This window comes from Mauremys reevesii, linkage group 5 (assembly GCF_016161935.1).
Source record: "Mauremys reevesii isolate NIE-2019 linkage group 5, ASM1616193v1, whole genome shotgun sequence".
Classification (NCBI taxonomy): Eukaryota; Metazoa; Chordata; order Testudines; family Geoemydidae; genus Mauremys; species Mauremys reevesii.
The window spans coordinates 49,327,613-49,351,229 of record NC_052627.1 but is presented as its reverse complement, the minus strand read 5'-3'; the positions used below and the strand labels follow the sequence as shown (position 1 = coordinate 49,351,229).

The window sequence follows — 23,617 nt, the reverse complement described above, 5'->3', positions numbered from 1 at the left end:
CACCATCACCGGTTCATTCACCTGCACGTCCACCAATGTAATATATGCCATCATATGCCAGCAATGCCCCTCTGCTATGTACATCGGCCAAACTGGACAGTCTCTAAGGAAAAGGATAAATGGACACAAATCAGACATTAGGAATGGCAATATACAAAAACCTGTAGGAGAACACTTCAACCTCCCTGGCCACACAATAGCAGATGTTAAGGTGGCCATCTTACAACAAAGAAACTTTAGGACCAGACTTCAAAGAGAAACTGCTGAGCTCCAATTCATCTGCAAATTTAACACCATCAGCTTAGGACTAAACAAAGACTGTGAATGGCTTGCCAATTACAGAACCAGTTTCTCCTCCCTTGGCTTTCACACCTCAGCTGCTGGAACAGGGCCCCATCCTCCCTGATTGATCTAACCTCGTTATCTCTAGCTTGCTTCTTGCTTGCTTATATATACACACCTGTCCCTGGAAATTTCCACTGCTTGCATCCGAAGAAGTGGGTATTCACCCACGAAAGCTCATGCTGCAAAACTTCTATTAGTCTATAAGGTGCCACAGGATTCTTTGCTGCTTCTACAGAACCAGACTAACACGGCTACCCCTCTGATACTTGACACAATAATAAAGTGCAAATTTTTAACTCAAATTAAGCCAAAAAGTGGGAAAAGCAAGAGAGATCTCTATATCTCCACGTAGTATATTAGGCATTTTTTAACACATTTATACCAGTGCTTAACCACCCTGACAGTTAGGAGGTTTTTCCTAAAGTCTGACCTAACCCTCCCTTGCTGTAATTTAAGTCCATTGCTTCTTGTCCAGTCCTCAGAAGTTAAGAAGAACAATTCTTCTCCCTTCTCCTTGAAAAAACCTTTTATGTACTTGAAAACTGTTATCATGTCCCCTTCTTTTCCAGACTAAAACTCAATTGTTTTTTCAATCTTCCCTCATGGGTCATGTTTTCTAGACCTTTAATCATTTTGTTGCTCTTCTCTGGACATTCTCCAATTTGTCCACAATCTTTCCTGAAATGTGGCGCCCAGAACTAGACACAATACTCCAGTTGAGGCCTAATCAGCGCAGAGTAGAGCAGAAGAATTACTTCTTTTGTCTTGCTTACAACACTCCTGCTAATACATTCCAGAATGATGCTCGCTTTTTTTGCAACAATGTTACACTGCTGACTCTTATTTAGCTTGTGGTCCACTATAACCCCCAGATCCCTTTCAGCAGTACTCCTTCCTAGGAAGTCATTTCCCATTTTGTGTGTCTGCAACTGATTGTTCCTTCCTCAATGGAGTACTTTGCATTTGTCCTTATTGACTTTCATCCTATTTACTTCAGACCATTTCTACAGTTTGTCCAGATCATTTTGAATTTTAATCCTATCCTCCAAAACTCTTGCAAAACCCTCCCAGCTTGGTATCACCTGCAAACTTTATAAGTGTACTCTCTATGCCATTATCAAAATCATCAGTGAAGACATTGAACAGAACTGGACCCAGAACCGATCCCTGCGGGACTGCACACGTTATGCTCTTCCAGCATGACTGTGAACCGCTGATAACTACTCTCTGGAAATGCTTTTCCAACCCGTGGTTTTTTTACCCACTTTATAGTAGCTCCATCTAGGTTGCATTTCCCTAGTTTGTTTATGAAGCACCTTCTGAATTGCCAAGCATGGTACTGTGGGTGCACCCTGCCTCAGTCCTCCAGTGGTGGCCATGAACTAGGCATCAGTCCATCCTGAGCTCAGCACACTCAGACTTTGGCAGTCTGAATATTTAAGTACAAAACAGAACAAAACTCCACAGCAACCACCTATTTGCAGTGCAGAGACCAAGGCTGAAGCTTTGACATTGGCATGTCACTAAGGAGCTTTTCTCCATCTCGGTCTCAACCTGAACTACTCTAAGAAGCAGGCAAGCTTTCTTAACTGGCCAGCTGGCTCTTGATTGGTCAGTATCTCCTCCTAGCTCTTCAAGGACTCTAGAGGACTGTTTTGTTGGTAACCTAGATTTTCATTGATCGGGGGGGTCAAAAGCAAGGTGATTTTCAGCTATCTTTGAGCAGAAAGGACTTGTGAATGCAACGGATAGCAGTAGCACATCTGATGTGGGAATTCTCTATTACTGTTGCTTAGTAAATATGCCCTTAATCTAAATGCAGTATCTACCCAATTCTAGTTAGGTTTGCTGATTACAAATCCATTTGGGAAATAAAAATTCATAACAGATAGAGGTTCTGTATGTGCTGATGCCTTAGCTTACGTTTATACCCATAGTACTAATTGGTCCCTCCATCATTGTGATGGACAGGAATGTTTACTTCAATCAGTACAGTGATGCAAGTGCATTATCCACAAGTTGAGCATTATGGTCTATGAACTTTCTTTCCAAGCTGAAACTGCTTCCACTTACTAACTTCCCCTAATTGTTCAATTTTGTAGTCTATGATTTTACTTCTGATGAAGATGCTCTAGAATCCTACATCCTCACTGCTGTGACCATAACTTATAATCAGTTTTCATTATTTGTTAGCTTGTGACTATTCTGTTTATATTCTTATCTGTACCCCTCATCAAGTTATCTGAATAGACTGGTGCATCAGTATTAGGACAGAGGGAGCATTAAACAAGTCTTGCCACCAAGGACTTTTGTACAGAATAGTCATAATCAGATCTTGTTCACCCAGGTCAAGATTCTGTCTCTGCTCAGCTGTTTTATGCTACTCCAGTCCAGAGATATAAAACTCCTAGAAAATGGTGACTTCTTAACCTCTTTCATTAGACTCTACATGACCCCATTCCTAGCTTCTGGCATAGGCAGCCTGTCTGGAGAAAAAGGGTCACGACCAAACACCCCTGTGATCTGGCTATTTTCACTGCAAGAATGGTGCCTCAGGGCATGGCAAGTGACAACTAATGTCAGTCATCCTTTAGCTGATCCAAAATACATAGCAGACAGAACTGGTACCTAATCAGCCCCAGAATCTTGGGACTGCTTAAGTGCCATACAGCCACCTATGCACACTTCCCCAAATCACATTGTATTAAATAGAGCATAGATGCAGTTCAGACCCTGACTCCTGAGTCCGAAGACCATTCAAGGCTTTCATAAACAGCGGTACTAGCCTTTCTAAGTTGGTAGTGAGGGAAGAGGCGACGGAGGATTCTTGAGCTTGGTCTATACTTAAAAGCTAAGTTGATATAGCTGCATCATTCAGGCATGTGAATAACACACAGGTGGCATATGTATATTGACCTAATTACCAGTGTAGATGCAGCTATGTTGAAAGAAAAGTGCTTCCATCAATGTAGCTTCCATTGTTTGGGAAGGTTATTCCTACACTGACCCTTCCATTGGTATAGGTACAATACAGGGATATGCTGGCATAGCTACGGCAACATAGCTATGCTCTTATAGTCTCCTTAATGTAGACCTACTCTTGGTTTCCTCCTCCACACCAACCTCTGGAGCTGGGCTGTGCAGATGAGAATGCTTTCTAAACCATTTCAAATGGTATAGCTTAGGCTGCTTTGGCATGCTTCCTGTGGCATTGTATTTATCTTGGGAAAATGGGTTGATTCATTGTTGCCCTGCCGTTGTATAAAGCAAGTGGTAAAATGCTACCATTTTGATTTGGTGCATTTTACCCCCACTTTGCGGTCTTTTCTCAATGGTGAAAATGGTGACAAAAGGTTCAAGTTAATTATGAATCTAACACATCATTGTCCCTGTACAAGACCTTTCTCTATACATTATTCCCACTTTTCAATATGTTGATAAATAAATCAGCTATCCTTCCCTAAAAACCTCAGCTCCAAAAGGTCTTTATTACCACTCTCCCTCTACTCTGATACTGAGCAGATTCTCTGTTTGTTCTACGTTTCTGCTTTCCTTTCCACAGATCTTTTATGTGTAGGATACTCTAAAATAGACAAAACATAACTTCAGTGGCACTTCACTTTTCCTCATCCACTTACCCAACCTATTTTTTTAATCATAACTTTTTGACCTTTTGTTTCAGTTTTCTACCCAACTTTGAATTTCACCATTAATAATTCTTACATGTTCTATGCCTCCGCCTTAAAGTCCAAAGAGATTATATCTGCAGCTACAACCTGTCAGTTTTCATTGTCACTTCTCACCAGTTCTGATAGATCATTATAGAATTTTATTCTGATAATTCACATGATCAGACAAAAGCAGAAATGATGAGCCAGAAAAATTGCTCAATCCATTGCTAATGTTGTTGATGTTTTTGTCACTTTGAAGATATGCACTGCTAATATTTATGTCAATAAAAGAACACACCATTTTTCAAACTCTAAATAATCAAATGGTATTTACTGCAGCATACCATATTCATTACTGTGTATGAATTGTGAATTGTTTGCTTACATTGTGATTAAAGAGAGAACCATTCTGATCCTGAATTAAGATATGTAATTTACCAAACAAATATTATGCATGCATTCAAGTCTCAGAATAATTGAATATAGTTATAGTTTTTAAAATATTGAAAACAGTGATTTTTTGTCTTATATATGACTATGTGAATATCCATGGTGAGTCCCTTCAAATGTCTCACTTGATCATCATGAATGTGAACATATTGAACTTGACTTAACAAGTGCCACCATGCCACAATGTTCTATCTATACAGATCTGAATTAAAAGCAAATATTACCTTGAGGCATATGTGTTCTATAAATCCTACATGACCATGACACACATGTCAGAATTTTACTTCTGCAACGCTGCCACCTTCCTTGACATGTTCAGTGGTTCTTCTGATTCTCTACTTGCTTAACTATACAACTCTGACTTCTAACATTTTATTCAGAGCAGATGTCATACAATGAATAACATAGTACCTCATTTGCATTCGACTGTAGCCCAGAAATATTTTACAGTTACAGTTGATGACATTTCATTATTTCTGTATTGTGCTGTCTTCCAGAAACTTGCCTTTTGGCACAGACCAAAAATCTTTAAATGAAAATCTGTGGCTTAGCTATCTTTTTTTTGTGCATGTAAAATGTTCATATTGTAAGGTCATTTCACCTGGATTTCCTTTGTATCTTCTGTGGAGGTAAAATGCCACATTTTTTTTAATAGCAGAATAAAACAGACACTAATTATAATGTTAATGTAAGCTACAGAACCTTGCAGCAATTCAGCACTCTCTTATCTCAGAGATTCCTTAATCAGTGAAATACTATAGAAGGCTCTATTTATTATTGAAAACGGAGGGACTTATACTGCCCTACTTCCATGTATATATCTCCTGTTGAGATCAATGGAAGCTGAGTGCACAGATCTAGGGCAGTATATGGCCCTTAGGAAGCATCTCTGTTAAATCTCAGACTCCAACATCTGTTATAAACAAAAGGCTAAAGCCCTTAAAAATGTTAGGTCAGTCCATTTACAATCTCATATTTCAATATCAGCTGTGAAAAATAACTTTGACTGAAAAAACATAGAAAATGATGTGTAATTTTTAAAAAAATAGCTTCTGTAAAGACTGGTGTAAAGACATGATGGTAAAAACGGTTAGTGGGGATTTATTAACATGAAACGATATTCAAATCCTTATACTGGTAGTGAAAGGGCATTGAAAAATCACTTGAATACACTGGTCTACAATTTTTGGGAAGTCATCTGCTTCAGAGATAAAATGTGCTATTTATTATGTATTTTGATGTGCTGAATTCAAATATGACAATTAAAACAACTGATTGGCTACTGTTTCTAAGTTATTTAAGTTTTTACATTTTATGTCTATGTATATTGTATAGATAGTAGAGTTTTAATCATAAATTGTAAACCTAGGTCTTTTCATGTGTTTATGGTTGCTTTACATGATAATATTTCACCTGTCCTGTTTATGTAACACTTTAAAAATCAGCAAAAGGGTTCTATAAATAAAATTTATTATGAAACAAAAGGCAAAAAACTATTATGTACATAGTTTAGTCCTATTCGGTGTCTACTCAGCGCTTCTTGGCTTGTCTCTTGTATTCATTAAATGGAGCATCTCTTGTCACTGTCCAGCAATAGTCTGCAAACATTGATGGGCTCCATTTGCCCTGATAGCGTTTCTCCATTGTTGCAATGTCCTGGTGAAAACACTCGCCATGCTTGTCGCTCATTGCTCCGCAGTTCGGTGGAAAAAAATCTAGATGAGAGTGCAAAAAATGTATCTTTAGTGACATGTTGCAACCAAGGCTTTTGTATGCCTTGAGGAGGTTTTCCACCAACAACCTGTAGTTGTCTGCCTGGTTGTTTCCGAGAAAATGTATTGCCACTAACTGGAAGGCTTTCCATGCCGTCTTTTCCTTGCCACGCGGTGCATGGTCAAATGCATCATCTTGAAGAAGTTCACGAATCTGAGGACCAACAAAGACACCTTCCTTTATCTTAGCTTCACTTAACCTTGGAAATTTTCCACGGAGGTACTTGAAAGCTGCTTGTGTTTTGTCAATGGCCTTGACAAAGTTCTTCATCAGACGCAGCTTGATGTGTAAGGGTGGTAACAAAATCTTCCTTGATTCAACAAGTGGTGGATGCTGAACACTTTTCCTCCCAGGCTCCAATGACTGTCGGAGTGGCCAATCTTTCTTGATGTAGTGGGAATCTCTTGCACGACTATCCCATTCGCAGAGAAAACAGCAGTACTTTGTGTATCCAGTCTGCAAACCAAGCAAGAGAGCAACAACCTTCAAATCGCCACAAAGCTGCCACTGATGTTGGTCATAGTTTATGCACCTCAAAAGTTGTTTCATGTTGTCATAGGTTTCCTTCATATGGACTGCATGACCAACTGGAATTGATGGCAAAACATTGCCATTATGCAGTAAAACAGCTTTAAGACTCGTCTTCGATGAATCAATGAACAGTCTCCACTCATCTGGATCGTGAACGATGTTGAGGGCTACCATCACACCATCGATGTTGTTGCAGGCTACAAGATCACCTTCCATGAAGAAGAATGGGACAAGATCCTTTTGACGGTCACGGAACATGGAAACCCTAACATCACCTGCCAGGAGAGTCCACTGCTGTAGTCTGGAGCCCAACAGCTCTGCCTTACTCTTGAGTAGTTCCAAATCCCTGATAAGGTCATTCAGTTCACCTTGTGTTATGAGGTGTGGTTCAGAGGAGGAGGATGGGAGAAAATGTGGGTCCTGTGACATTGATGGTTCAGGACCAGAAGTTTCATCCTCTTCCTCATCTGACTCAAGTGAGAATGATTCTGGTGCATCAGGAACCAGCAGTCCTTCTCCATGGGGTACTGGACATATAGCTGATGGAATGTTTGGATAATGCACAGTCCACTTTTTCTTCTTTGACACACCTTTCCCAACTGGAGGCACCATGCAGAAGTAACAATTGCTGGTATGATCTGTTGGCTCTCTCCAAATCATTGGCACTGCAAAAGGCATAGATTTCCTTTTCCTGTTCAACCACTGGCGAAGATTTGTTGCACAAGTGTTGCAGCATATGTGTGGGGCCCACCTCTTGTCCTGATCTCCAATTTTGCAGCCAAAATAAAGGTGATAGGCTTTCTTAACCATAGTGGTTATACTGCGCTTTTGTGATGCAAAAGTCACTTCACCACAAACATAGCAGAAGTTATCTGCACTGTTCACACAAGTACGAGGCATCTCTTCTCACTTTGGCTAAACAGAAATGTGTCCCTTTGCAAAATCAAACACTGACAAATAAGAGAGCACGACACTGTATGATTTCTAGAGCTGATATAGGGCAATTTGTTCAGCAGAGTGATGTAAGCTTCATTATGATTGCATCATCTATGACTTCTAGGAATAACATGATGCAATTCATATCCTGTAGGATGCAATACCAGCTTCAGATTGCATCATTCATTGTTTTGCCTAAAAAGCAAGGACTGTCCAAACCCAGTCATAGATTTATTCATAGATCCAGTCAAAGATGTATTTAGTCATTTCTGGTTTAAATTGAGATCCCTTCCCTTTATAACTCACTTATCCTCCGCTATTCCCAAGTCAAGGGTCGTATATACTGACCCAATAGCATAACTTGAAAACTAGAGCCAATCAACAATTTTAAGCATAATTTTCATTCTCAGTGACCCAGAATTAGTAAAGTTTGACTACATTTATTTCAGAAGCATTTTGGCTGTAGAGCAGTGATATCAAACGAGAACCTTCACAATAAAAGCACACAGGATCCCAGCACTTGTTCCTCCTCCAGCTCAAATGTCATGCTTCAATGTGCTAGGTAGTGTGCAGTGGTTTATTGTACTTGAAAGTATGTTGATCACATCAAAGAGACAGTGGTTCTTATTTTTACATGACCTCCATGACTGTGCAATGATGTATGACTCAAAGCACTGCTTTGCAGTGCTGCCCTGCTCTGCAGTGCTGTCCTGCTCATTGCACAGGGTGTGTTGTTGGGCTCTTCACTCTTGTCCTTCTCTGTACTGATCAAGATTTTGCCTAATATATGGGGGTAACTGATTTTTTCCTTTTGTTTTTGTAGTGTACAGATATGATGATTTGCTATGAAAACTGGATATTTTAAAATAAAATTAATTTAAAAAAATCTTGATTATATTCCATTCTACTTTATCTCCATGTTTTCCTTCTTGCACTATTATCCTGAGGGCCTGTAAACACAAAATCCAAATCTTAGCCATGGAAACAATTCCCTGATATATCATGAATTTTCTGTTTGTGAAGTGAAAACTGTTACTAATTTCCCTAAATAATTAGGAGGGGGAGATAATCTCACACTTTCAATCATATTTTTTTTCTTTCTTTGATGTCCTCATTTGGTGTATTGGGGAGTGGAGAAAAAAGCAGATAAACAGTTATTGTTTGTTTGTTTTCAGATAAGCATGACACAAATCCTGCCCTCAGTTCTGTGAGTGCACAGGCTCCAAAAGTGGCAGAATCAGTTGAGCTGCATTACATGCAATGGGTGTGGCAGGGTAGTTGGGGGAATAGTCATGCTGGGGGAAAGTGACAATTTCAAAATGCAAAATAGACACTTTGTTGGCAATATTTTTAGGTTTGCTAAATGTCCATACAAAACTCAAAAGTAAAAACAAAATACCAACAAACAAAACCAAAAAGTTGCTGATGTCTCTACTGCCAGATTCTGAATCAGAAGTAAGGAGACTGCTCTGAATGAGTTTATCATGAAACACTGAAGGAGGATCATTAACATTCACTGTGAACAAAAGAATGGCTTTGATCATGTCAACATTCATTCAGCCTTTTTTTTCTGTCAAAATATTATTCATCACATTGAACGCTCATTCCACTGGCCTTTGTGTTCTTAGTGAACACAGCACTAATTCTAACTGGTTTAGCAATGCATCTTGAAAGGCTATTTTGTAGTTACTTGAGAGAGAGAGAGAGAGAGAGAGAGAGAGCATTTTAATTGATGAAAGGAAAACCTGGACAGTTCAAATACTGCAAAATAGTTCTCAGGTCACTGGGACTAGAGCTGATGGAACAGTTTCCCATCTGAAAATTTTCTGTCAGAAATGCTGAATGAAATTAATTGAACTATTCTGCAGGAAGTGTGGTTTCTGTTGAAACTTTTCATGGAAACATGGTAGGTTTCCTGTTAACTTGCTGACCTGTCTAACTCCTTGGCAGCTTGCCTGGACTGAAGAGTTTTAGACCCAGGACTCCCTGTGCTTCTGTCATAAACAGATAGTTAAGGGTTAATGCCTCTTTTACCTGTAAAGGGTTAAGAAGTTCACCTAGCCTAGCTGACACCTGACCAGAGGAACCAATGGGGGAACAAGATGTTTCAAAAGGAAGGAGGGAAGTTTCCTTTGTTTAGTCAGTTTCAGTTTTCAGCGGGAGTGAAAAAGATCAAGGAACCAGCCTCTTATCAGAGTAGTACGTTTTAGAAAGGAATAAATAGGTTTATGTTTATTTCTTTGTAACCTGTCTTGTGCGATTAGAGGAAGAATCAAATTGGGTATTTGGGTATTTTTGTGTAACTAAGTTTTTGCCCAGGGGAACATCCTGTGTTTTGAATCTGTTGTCTGTGAGAGTAGCTGGTATGCTAATCTCTCCCAGAGGGTTTTCTTTTACCTTTCTTTTCTTTAATTAAAAACCTTTTTCTTAATACCTGATTGATTTTCTTCCTTGTTTTTAGATCCAAGGGGGTTGGATCTGGATCCACCAGGAGTTGGTGGGAGAAAGGAGGGGGGATGGTTAATTTCTCCTTGTTTTAAGATCCAAGGGGTTTGGATCTGTGTTCACCAGGAAATTGGTGAAGTCTCTCAAGGCTACCCAGGGAGGGGAAGGTTTTTGGGGGAAAGAGGGTGTTCCAGACACTGAGAAATCTGGATGGTGGCAGCAAGATCAGATCTAAGCTGGTAGTTAAGCTTAGAGCTTCTCATGCAGGTCCCCCACATCTGTACCCTAAAGTTCAGAGTGGGGAAGGAATCTTGAGAGCTTCCCAGCCCCAAACCCCTTTCCACTCACTCCTTTCCTCCCTTCCCAGCATTTCATGGGTACTTTATTTTCTTTTTGGAAATAGTTTGAGTGTCTTCTGAATTACCTCCTGTAACTCATTTTACATTTCCCCAAAGCAATCTCCCCACAAACAGAGACAGATGGTAGCAACATGCCTATATTTCATTTTCAGATTGCTGCCTAGGGCGGCTTCTGTACCTACAATGCTTGGTTGTTGCACAAGTTCATAGGGAACAGCCTGCTCCACTGAAGTCACCCAGCTTATATGACTAGAAACCCTCTTGGATAATTCATTTGGTGCCTAAGGCCTGGTCTACACTGGGGGGGGGTCAAACTAAGGTACGCAAGTTCAGCTACGCGAATAGCGTAGCTGAACTTGAACTACCTTAGTTCGAACTACTCACCCGTCCAGACGCCGCGGGATCGAAGTCCGCGGCTCCCCCGTCGACTCCTCCACCGCCGTTCGCGTTGGTGGAGTTCCGGAGTCGACGGGAGCGCGTTCGGAGTTCGATATATCGCGTCTAGATGAGACGCGATATATCGAACTCCGAGAAGTCGAACGCTACCCGCCGACCCGGGCGGGTAGTATAGACGTAGCCTAAGTGTTAGGCATTTTCAATATTGTTTTCCAAAAGGGCATGGGTGCCATGTGGTGAATGTCAAGGCATTGAGCTTTTTGGGACCCAATCTACCAAAATATTGGTAGTCTACCTTAAGGAAAGCAGTTTTGGGGGACTGGTTAGAATCTCAGAAATCCCTTTGTCAAATTCCCCCAAATCTGGATTACTAACTCTACCATGCACCCATGCCACACACCACATTTAAAGGCAATCTGAGTAACTATGCACATTTTAGAACACTTAGATGTGTAATCTTTGATACAGAAAGGGTTTCTCAGTCTTAACTCTAATGGAGTCGGTACTCCCCTATGATACAGTTTATCAAAGGGACAATTTGTGTTTGCTTGAAAGACACACTTGTATACAAAAAGAAAAAAAAAGTAGTTTTGCCTATCTTTGGGTTGGTAACCTGAGTCTGTCCAGCTCTTACAGAACTAACAGCTTTGTGATTCATAGAGGTAGATAAAGCTTTATAAAGTGTCCTTGCTCAGATTTCACAGGGGTAGATAAAGCTGTATAAAGGGTCCTTGCTCAGCTCCATAATTAATATAATCCAACCTCTGGGAGTGGCGTGTTTTATAAAGAGTGCATCCTTTATTTTGAATTCTTCCTCCAGACAGATATAGCTTCTTTCCAAAGAGCAGCCAGAAGCATGTAAGACCAGGTAGAGGTGGAACAGAGAGAACAAATGCTTGTATACTGCTAAGTCTGCATACTCTTAAATTACAAAGTAAATGGGAAGAAAGGGGGGATTTTTTTTTAACTCAGAGTTGTCTGTGCTTCACAATGATAAATTTCTTGTAAATATTGTTTTATAGAACAAACTTATTTTGTGCACAGGTGTGTCTTCCTAACTCCTTTTTTGGCATAGTAAAAAGCATTTCCATTGCATCTTTCATCTCAAGAAAGAGCTTTATAAACAATTATCACATCCAGTTTGTAGGTGTAGAAACTGAGGAACAAAGTGATTGAATGATTCCCCCAAAGTTGCATACTGAGCCAAAAGCAGAGTTAGGAATCAAACACAGGAGTCTTGTATCGCTTCGTTCCCTGCTCTACCCATTCAGCAATACTTCCTCACTCTTTAACTGAAATGATGTGTTAATCTGCCCTAAACCTTAGGGTAAACAACCTTAAGGATAGTATAATTCTTCATAAAACAGCAGAATCAAGGTCTACAGCTTAGAAGTGAAAAGGTATGTAAAAATATGGGAGGTGAGTGTGGCTTAAAGCTGGTGTTTGAATCTTAAGTAAGAATTTCATAACTTTTCAATATGTGCTGTAAGAACCTAAATTTTCAACCACAGTTTTGTATTAAAAAAAATTCTGCTGAGATTAATGTACACTTCACTAGCTAAAGGACAGTATATTCTTTGGGGTAAATAATGTAACATTTATTTAAAAAAATCTTTACAAATATGTATTTGGTAGTGTAGAAAACACCCCCAAAGAACTCTTAAGACAGATCATAATGGCTATTTAAAGGTTATAGTCTGTTGTGTAAGTTATGCACAGTGTACAATATGAGTTATTAAATGTACACTATTGGGAATTTACTTTTAGTCCTAAATATCAGTCTGAAAGTAAAATTAACAGTCTGATTTAAAACCACAAAAGACAGGAAATGTAGCGTTTAAGCTGGAAAAACTAGTCTAACTGCCCCTGATTAAGGAAGATTCTACAATCCTTCTAGTTCATGTTCTCAGAGGAAGAAAAAATATTAGTCAAATGCATTCAATTGACCTTCACTTTGAGTCTAATTATGGCCTTAGGTCTATGCATCTTTTGTTTCTTTTTTTAAATTTGACAGCAGTAAGTCAGTTCAGCACTGTCCTCTGCAATTGAAAGAAAATGGTTGATGTTAAAACAAAATAAAAAATGTTTTGAAAAGCATTAGTGACTGATGCTAGGTTTATCCTGGTGTGCAAAACAAAGGGCCAACCTCCTCGCCAGGTTTCAGAACCCAGGCTCCATCTGAGTGTGAACATCTGCACTGCTATTTTTTCACACTCATGTGAGCCCAAGTCAATTGACGGGGCTCTGAGAATCGCTTTTCAAGGTCTTTTTTGAAAGTTAGATGTATCTACAATTTCAGATAGTTCTGTATTTGTCTCTAGGGCTAACCAAAAAGAGCAGAATACTGTCTCAGTTCCTGCAGTGTTTTATTCTTGTTCTGCAGTCTGTCTTTCTATCTTTGAGGGACCAATTCAACTCCTACTGATGTCAAATAAAAGACTCGTATTGATTTCAATGGGAGTTGAATTGGAGTTGGTCAGAAAAATGTAAGCATCTCAATACAATCTTTCCTTCACTCATCACACCAACAAGTGGGGAAGCTATCACATTTGAAGAGGGCCTTTTCTCTAGCAGTGAGTACTAACTTGAGACTACGTGCCATGGTAGCCACCAGATTTTCCCATAAATACAGAAGAGGAGGTATTTGAATAAGAAAGGCAGTAGTCTTGCTTACTAATGTAAAATCCTTCCTGGGCTGATACTCTGGAATATAACCCTATCCCTATTCAAATTCCTCCTAAAGACCAATTTTGCTGATATGTCTACAAGAAATAAGTCAGATACTCATTTCACTTTTGCTTAGAAACACATGTACAGATATTCTAGAGGTTTCCTGTATGTAAATGTTCAGGGACTTGAGAGCTGAAAATGGACACAGAGTTTAAGCGCTCAAACTTGCATGAAGACTTGCAGAAAGAGAGATATACAGATATGATATGCTTCTGGGGACAGGAAAAAGATGCTTTCCTGAGGTTTCTGCAAGAGGGAGGGAACTGTGTGAAGTTTTTTACACCCTGTTCAAAGAAACCAGACTTGCACATATTTTGTAAATAGACAAATTTCACAAAGAAAATAGCTGAATCTTCAGCACTCATTTCTGCTTGCAAGGCCCTGAATCCTGCTCTCTCAGCAAAGGGACAACAACAATAATCAGTTCAGAGATTCCATGCCCAGAAAGCACCAGTGTAATAATCTATTCTGACCTTTTGTACATAATACAGGCCATAGAACTTCCCCAAAGTAATTCTGAGAGCATATATTTTAGAAGAACATCTAATCTTGATTAAAAATTATCAGTGATGGAGAATCCACCACCACTCTAGATAAGTTTTTCCAAATGTTAATTACCCTCAGTCAAAATTTTAAACCTTATTTCCAATCTGAGTTTTTCTAGCTTCCACTTCCACACAAAATTACTCAAGATAATTAAGTCCAATGCTGACGGTGAAGCGTTACAAAGGGGCCTTACTAAACTGGGTGACTGGGCAACAAAATGACAAATGAAATGCAGTGTTGATAAATACAAACTACTACACATTGGAAAACAATCCCAACTATATACACAAAATGATAGGGTCTAAATTAGCTGTTACCTCTCAATAAACAGATCTTGGAGTCGTGGTCATTCTCTGAAAAGATCTGCTCAATCTGCAATGGCAGTCAAAAAAGCTAACCATTAGGAAAGAGACAGATAATAAGACAGAAAATATCATAATGCCACTATATAAATCAATGGTATGTCCACACCTTGAATGCTGCATGCAGTTCTGGTCACCCCACCTCAAAAAAGATATATTAGAATTGGAAAAAGTCAGGAGAAGGTCAACATAAATAAATAGGGATATGGAATGGCTTCCATATGAGGAGAGATTAAAAAGACTGGGACAGTTCATCTTGGAAAACAGATGACTCAGGCAGAATATGATAGAGACTATAAAGTCATTAATAGTGTGGAAAAAGTAATGAAGGAAGTATTGTTCACATAAGAGAAGAACCCAGGGTCACCCATTGAAATTAATAGGCAGCAAGTTTAAAACAAACAAAGTACTTCACAAAGTGCACAGTCAATCTGTGGAACTCATTGCTAGTAGTTGTCATGAAGGCCAAAATTATAACTGGGATCCAAAAAGAATTAGATAAGTTCATGGAGGATAGATCCATCAACAGCTATTAGCCAAGATGGTCAGGGATGCCACCACATGATCTGGGTATCCCTAAGCTGTGACTGCCAGAATAATTGTCCTGTTCTGTTCATTCCCCCTGAAGCATCTGGCTTTGGCCACTGTCAGAAAACAGGATACAAGATTAGATGGACCATTGGTCTTACCCAGTATGGCCATTCTTTGGTCTTAAACTTTACAGTGAAGCACACGGAGAAAGAGTGTGTGTAGATTTGGACATACTACTGTTCTACTTATTCTAGTACATTTCTTCCATCAGTTTTAGAAGAAAAATGACTGATTCTTTACTATTCTCACAACACAAAGGACATGGATGCTGTTGTTTCTACAAGATGATTGGAAGGCACAATTCCCCTGACCTATTTTCCCATAAATTACAGTCATACACGAGCTCAAACCATTAACATCTCCCACACAGCATTAATTACACCTGGAAATGGGAGTTAGCACAGTCTTTGAGGTGTAGATATAACATACCTCATGTAAAGTGCAGTATTATGTGGGTGGGTAAATTCTTCCCTTGATGTTTCCAAATGGTCTTCAGGTGTAATCTCATTTTCAATGTACTTCATCAACCCTATCTGGAAATAACAAATAGCTTGCATTGTGATATGAACCACATCTCAAAGTAACAATCATCCTTCAGCAGCAAAATACAGCTGGGAAAAAGCATTTCTAGTTTGATGCAATTAGGTCATCCTGAAGTCAATGAGGATCCAAAAGTACCATTAATACGCCAATTTATGTACAACAGGCAATCATATTTCCCCATTCAAAGAGGTAGTTATCTTTTCTACTCTCCCATCTGATTATTTTCCCTGTTATGTCTATCCTAACTGGATTCATCTCACAACAAGCTTATGTGAGAGTTGGTGTCTTGTCTAACACAAGAGATTAAACAGGAGGAAGGATAACTCAGTGGTTTGAGCACTAGCCTGCTAAACCCAGAGTTGTAAATTCAATCCTTAAGGGGATCACTTAGGGATCTGTGGCAAAATCAGTACTTGGTCCTGCTAGTGAAGGCAAGGAGCTGGACTCAGTGAGCCTTCCAGCTCTATGAGATAGGTATATCTCCATAATTTTTTGTGTGTGTATCTCAAAATCAAAATTCACAAATCTATGAGGTAAAGAGCCAGCATCTGTAGCTGAGACATACATCCTCTGTGGATCAGGCACAGAGAGGGGACCCATAATGCATACTTCCCAGTGAGTTACATTTGCTCTCCTTGAAGCCTCAGTCATTATCAGGTTCTGAGAAAGGTACTCAGATAGTAAAGGGGTGGAAACAGGGGGAAGCATCATGTAAATACCTATATAGATTTAGATATAAAGTATTGCTGAAGGCTGTTATATGATGTATTATATAAGTGATATTGTAAGTCCTGAAATACCTTTAATGTGAAGAGTTCAAATGGATTCTTAAATGTTACATGAGAAATACACCTAGAAAGTAAGTAGGAAGCATTATTCCCATTTTAAATAGGAGTAAACAAAGGCACAAGTTGCCTAATGTCATACAGTGAATCAGAATCCAGGAGACCATCCTTGAAGTGTAACTGCTACCAGAAACTGCTTCTTGCAGTATAGTGTGCAATACATGTATAGCTGTATGTTTTGAATCTTAGATTTAGTATGCATTGGTGTATCTCATAACATTAGCCTTTCACAATATATTGATCTCAGTTTCTTCTTTAAATTTTAAAAGATATCATTATATACATGGCAAATAACAGGATTCTTTGTAAAAACATAATCCAATCTACCCTTTCCAATTGAATTGGGAGTGGAAAAGTTTAGTTTGTATTTCTTTCCAGTCATTTACCTAAATTAGTAGCCTTTACAAATAAAAGTAAGTTTGGATTCATTATTCCTCTGCCTTGTTCAGTCTTGTATAATACAAGCATTATAAAAAAAGTTTTTCATTGAAGTGTTGACAGTGCTTTATATTAGCTGTACATAAAACCTCCGTGGTTATTATACAAAAAGAAAAGACAAATGACAGCTGGTGTCAACACTAAACAGCTTAGGGCAAACTATTTTCTCAATACCTATGTAATTTAATTGAAATGCAATATTTCATGAATATTAGAAAGTGAGGCTTTATTAGAAATGGCATGGAAAAGTGAATGCATGACTGTTTAGAGTAACAAGCAGCATAAATTTATTCATTCAATACATCAATGAATTATTTAAAACTCAGCTTAAGCGCAAGGTCACAGAATAATTTTGGCAAGTACACACTTTTGCATGATGCATTTCCATAATTCCTCTGCATCTATAAAGTTAATCATAGCTTTAGTATATAAGCCTTCTTCGTGTAGTAAATAGATCTAGAAAAAGGCTTCAAATTAAAATCTAGGAATAAACCAAATTCATACTACATACAGGACACACCACTGGTATAATTTAGAACAAATATATAATCAATCACATTACCAACTCATGCAAATATTTCATTAACTAATAGCAACTCTTTAATATAACTTTATGTATAAAAACACATGATTGGCCTGGAAAGATTTCATTAAATTTGCAAAAATAAATCTGTTATCCTAAGTCTTTTCAAAAGGAGGAACTTTATGCTTTAAAGAGTGAGAACTAACTAAGCAAATTCCTGACCCCTTTGGGAAGGAAGATGTTGAGTTGCTAGGTTGCTGGAAGCATTCCAAGAAATTTGAGCTGAATTTAGAAAATGGAAATTGGAGCTTAGTTGTTTTAGAACCAGACTGAGTCATAATACTCCAGTGGACTGCTAAAAATATTCAAGAGCATGCTAACTACGTGTGTATTCTAATGCATTTTCACTCATATCATATGGCTAAAATATAGTGAATGCAGCTTGATGAGTTAAACAACACTCCTGCCTCATGCCATATCTCTATGCCCCATAAATTATCCAAAGTAGAGGTTATGAGATAGGGGAGGGTGAAAATCTTCATGGGCACCCATATTCATGACCCACACACACACACCAACTCCAGGGTAGTCTAAATTGTCTGATAGATGGCTGGTTTAAAAACCCTAGGTTGTTGTAAGATGATTGGTACAGAAATTTTTGATATTGTAGGGTGTGGCTACCACTGCTAATATATGAGGCATTACTTGTTGAGCTGTAATGGATATTGCAGCAAAGGAATTTGAGTAGTCATGAATGAACCTCAAAAGGGTTAGAGACAGGACCAGCTCTTGGTAAAAATGATAGATTGGGTACTGTGATACTCCTTGTTGGCATATATTTGTAAGGGACCACATGCCAGCTGGGGTTGCTGGAGTACACTGCACATTGATCACTCACCCTATTCTGGCTCCACATCTATGGAGGAAAGCCAAAGTAATCAGAAGAGAAATGGGTTAATTACATTTTCAAAGTTGAAGATTTGTATTTGAAGGAGAGGATTTGCCAGCTTTCTTCCCTTATAGTTGGCCCATCTCTGCTACTGAGTAGCTCTGTTTGGTCCATATTAATTTTGAAGTAGATTTGATTTTCTGTAGAGATATTTTGAGCCTGCAATGCCAAGTGATTTTAAAGTCATTGTTTTCATAGTTTAATTATGTACATTATATTCTACGCACTTTCTTTTCAGTGATTTTTCTTTAGAACATTTTCCCTATAGAAGAGTGTTGTTGAAGTTATAATTTCATGTAGAAGCCCCTTAATTTTGCCCACTACTTGGTGATATTATGGGTGGAATTCCAAGAATATGTGCTATTTTCTAAAATAATATTTCAAAGAGTGGAGGGGAATAGTAATATTCTTTCCAGAATTTCCTAGTCTCTCCTCAAAGCAGGTTGTAGTATACATAGTATTTGGCAAATTATTCCTGAACATGTTTATAGCTGATGCATATAGATATCATGCACAATCACTATACTATCATCAGATGCAATTGCATTGTAAATCCTTTTGGGATTCCCTGAGTATAAAAACAAATTTGATTTTATTCTGTTCTTAATACAATTTTCACTATCTATAAATGCATCATCACTTCTTACAGCAATTAGTTTGTATATACAATGAATTAACACCCTTATTTTGTCTACGCTACAAAGTAATTGTCCTTTAGAAATGCCAGAAACACAACTGTGTCCATCAGGCTTTACGGGTGGGCTACTGAAATACACCCTCTGCCTAAAACTATTTCACTACTACATAATATATAATGAGCTGTGATAGCAGTAATTTAAGATGATTTCTGGAACATACTTGTTGACTCGCCAGCTGGAAGTACATGAGGTTATCCTAAACAAAAAGCCAACAAACCCATAATAACATATGCCAATATTTTCTACAGTTGGAAACCTATGCATTTTGTTTTCAAAAGTTTTTGTTTGTTTGATGTTTAACTCAGGTTTAACTAAGTCTTTATTTTTCCCCCCCGATCTGCTTTGCTCATCCAATAGTGGGTACTGTGGCACATGTTTGAATTTTAAGTGTGAGGTTTATACTGTTCATATATTACTTATACTAGGTTGCACTGAATCTGGAATGCTTCAGTTAAGGACTTTATAAAATAATAAAATAAAAATTATTATGAATGCTCAAAGTTCCTGCTATTAACAACTTTTCTGCAGATACTTTCATGATCTGAGATAAAATAGTATTGACAGAGGTACTATCAGTATAATTTTTTTTCAGTCAATCTATCAGCACTTCCCAAGTGTCTAGTATTGTTTTCTAAGTGATGTGGTCATAGCAAATAATCCATTTATTTTTCCCTCTTTTGCTTGTCTTGTGATCCATGTGCAATGAGGACATACATTCAAATTTCTTTTTAATACTTGCTTATGAAAAACTCACATTAATACTCTAAAACAAAGATCATCTTTCCCAAACCCAGTGGAACAAAAACTGGGTCATTCTAGATCCACCTTAAACTATATTACATAGCCTGCCTTGTTCAATGACTTTAAAAAGATATAATTTAGAACTTTATGAGAGGACAGCAAACATCTTTTGTTTGCCTTCAGCTTAATAGTTTGTTGCTGACTTTCTCTTTTCATTTAGCTATAAGTACAAAGAAGCTGTCACTCTGATGTGACATTTTGACTCCAGATGTTAGAAAAACATCAGTAAATTATGCCTACCATACATACAAAATCGCTGCTATCTCAAGCTATCTGATGTCTCCAGAGAAAGGCTATTTTAAATCTATTGCTGTCAATGGGAAATATATACTCAGAAACAGATTTCTGCAAACTATGTTGCAACTGTAATACCTTGCTTGGTATTACAAGCATGTGGTAAAGGAGGTCAAGATACTCAATAAACATGTCTTACCATTCTAGAATTACCACTTGGGTGTACTTACCTGACTGTATCTTATCCTCAGCCAATTGGTCTGATTTTGTGCTCTTGAAGGTCCCTGTTGAAGTAGTTCAGGAATCACAATAATATATAATAGTGCCAGGCAGGCAAGATGCCTGTTCTGCCTGCCCATACACTAAAGACTAAAGGAACACAAACCTTGCTGAAGTAGTAAAGTCTATTTTTAGGATGGATTTTTTTAAATTTTATTTTATTTTATTTTTTGCTTTTCCTTAAAAATGATCTCAAAACACCTCACAAACTAAGACCCAGATCATCTGTCCTCCATTTGTTCATGGACACAGATCATCTACTTAAATACCTACATAGAAGAGACCTTCTTAGCAAGAATCATCACCTTCCTCAATGAATGTTGCAGTCTATTGTCTCGGTGGAACTGTTTTTCTTCCTCTTCAGGCTCTGCAGATTCATGATCTGTTAGAGCAATGGGATAGAGATGAGCTGGGCAAGGAAGAGGAGCGATTGGGTTGGGAACAGAAGGTTTAACATCACCCAGTGCTCCAGATGAGCTAGGCAAGGAAGAGGAGTGTTTACAGTATTTAAAGCACTTGTTAAACCCTTTGGTGACTAAAATTGGAAGATGTAAAGGAAAGAAAAATGAGAATGTGAGGGGGCATTCATCCCACACTTGCCCTGAAAGAGTGAAGGCAGATTGAGAAGAGGATAATTAATCCCACAGGCTACAGCTGAGAGGATTTAGGTGGCTAAGAAATCTCCTGACTGTGGGAGGGAGCCCAGCTGGGCTGGGCTTATAAAAACAGAAAATTGGCAGGAGAAGGAGGCTGCTTGGGAAGCCTGAAATCACCCCCTAGGAGAAAGGAAGAGTGTTTGGAGGCTAGAGGGACAGATGACCAACACTTACTCCCTTTGTGGGATTAGTTAGGAGGCTGGCCAACCCAGAGAAGGTGGTGTGTCACATGGTAGGGAAAGGTAGTAAGGTTTAAAAGGAAACAGACCTTGACTACTGATTAGAAAATGTCTCAGCCAGAACCTGTAGTAGAAGGCAGGCCCAGGTTCCTCTACCAGCCACTGAAGGAATGGCATTATGTGGCAGCAAACGGGAAGGCTACCCATGATTTCTAAAGGATCACTTTGGCACCCCAGAAGGAGAAAATGTGTATAGTTACCTGGCTGGAAGGCTGAGTCATGAAGAGGAATTAACTTGTGGACTGAGAGAGGGGCAAAAAGGAGACACAGAAAGGGGTATTAACCTTGTGAGTCCTTCCCCAGAGTGACTAGGAGGAGGCCCCAGCCTAGCGGTGAGTAGAGCACCCCCTCATACACCTATCAGTTCTTTCAATATATATAGTCCCTTTAGCAATGTATGTGAATGAGGCAGTGGCATAGACTATCTACATAAAGATTTCCATGCACGTGTTGTTCAAATGTTCTATCAAAAAGAAAAATGTTCATATCTCAGAAAAATAGAAGTTCATTTTGGTAGGATAAAGTACTGTCTGTCCCCTATCTTAAACTATTTTTCCCACTTTTTCCTCAAAGGCCCTGAATCACAATTTCTTTGCCTGCAGTGAGTTTTACCCATAGTTTTCTTTCCAGTGGTTCTTAAAGCATGATAATTACACTCTTTAAGTCAGCAAGATTTAGGATTGTCATTAGTGACATGATTCCTACCCAGGGCCGCCCAGAGGGGGGGGCAAGAGGGGCAATTTGCCCCAGGCCCCGCGTCCCGCAGGGGCCCCCACGAATGTTTTCTGGGGCCCCTGCGGTTCCGGTTGAGCTCCCGCAGGCATGCCTGCGGCAGGTCCACCGGAGCCCGGGACGAGTGGACCTGCCGCAGGCATGACTGCGGAGGGGGCGCCGTCCCGCGGCTTGGCTGACTCCCGCCGCAGGCATGACTGCGGCAGGTCAAGCGCGGGACCACGGCACCCGCCGCAGTCACTCGTCCCGGGCTCCGGTCGACCTGCCGCCCCCCAGGTCTTCGGCGCGCTCGGGTCTAGAGCCGCCCCTGAGCGGGGGCCCCCCACCGCTGAAGACCCCGGGCCCCCGGAATTCTCTGGGCGGCCCTGATTCCTACCCTTGGATCTTAACTTGAATCCCCATTAGGTATGGTCTTGTTCTCTCACTAGACCACAGGTCTGGCTGATTAAACCTTCACTTTAGTCTCAATAACCCAAATGGGAAAACTTGTCTTTAAACATCACCTACATTGATGCACTACTGCACTAATAAAGACTAAAAAGAGTTCAGTTACTATGCACTTCAATGGAACTGGAGTTACTTGCTTAATTACCATGAATGCTAAGAGAGGGGGCTGTGTAAATTCCCTCTTATTGATATAAGAATATTAAAAAGACACTTATAGGGGCTCTCAGCTGGTATTTGAATGACCTGGATATGTATATTTTCAAGTTATAGTGACTCTTTGGCTATTGTGCTACACACTAAATTGAGACAAGCTTCAGAGAGTCAAATTGTATAGAGAGATGTAAATAATTGATTGCTCAGTTTGCTGGGCAAACCACAAATCTTACTTTCCATAAGCCCCTTATAGACTGCCCCCTTAGTGGAAAATAAATCAGAAACAACTTAGTTTCAGGTTGAACAAGTCTGAAATATTTTGTTTAGATTATGGGCATTTTTAGTAAAAGCAACAAATCTGGAAATGCTATTCAGAATTGAAGGAGGCAGGGCGTTGTCCCCCTTATAATCAACAGCCCTTTTGTTGGAGCGCTCTCCCACAATGTGGGAAAGTTAGGTTCACATCCTCTTTATACCTGATTTGGAGCATGGAGTTGAAGTTGGGCCTCCTGCATTGCAGTCAAGTGCCCTATCCACTGGCTTATAAGGTATTCTGGGGGGTGGATCTCTCTCTTGTTGCAGCTGTTCCATGTTGCATAAATACTGAAATACTTTTGGGCTGGGGAGAGGAGAGAGACTCTAGAGCTTGGTAGTTAGGGCACTCATCTAGGATGGAGGGATTCCAGTCCCTGATTCAATACATATTTAATTAGTTACACAAAGTAAAACAGTTTCAACAGGAGAAATTGACACCCACCCCAGCAAACTCCATTGCTCAGTGATTAGGGTACTCACCTGCAGTGTGAGAGAGCCAAGTCCCTAATCTGTTAGGTAGAATGGGAACTTGAACCTGTCTCCATCCCAGATTAGTGCTTTAACCGTGAGACCATTGGATATAAAGAAGGCACGTCGTCCTCCTTCAGTCTTGTGATTGGCACCTCAGTC

The 23,617-nt window shown here is 39.3% G+C and overlaps 1 long non-coding RNA gene across 2 annotated transcripts in view; it reads right to left on the bottom strand.

Annotated features, from left to right (window-relative positions):
- Window positions 1–23,158, bottom strand: part of LOC120406786 — a 36,096-nt gene extending 12,938 nt beyond the window's left edge. Inside the window, exons 1-4 of one of the 2 annotated variants that reach the window (XR_005599581.1) lie at window positions 23,149–23,158; window positions 21,541–21,582; window positions 20,719–20,827; window positions 15,565–15,668 (exon numbers count right to left, since the gene is read on the bottom strand). This is a non-coding gene — a long non-coding RNA (uncharacterized LOC120406786). Of the gene's footprint in view, window positions 1–15,564; window positions 15,669–20,718; window positions 21,234–21,540; window positions 21,583–23,148 lie in introns of those variants that run through there. The other variant, XR_005599580.1, reaches the window with a different exon arrangement.
- Window positions 23,159–23,617: the final 459 nt, after the last annotated feature.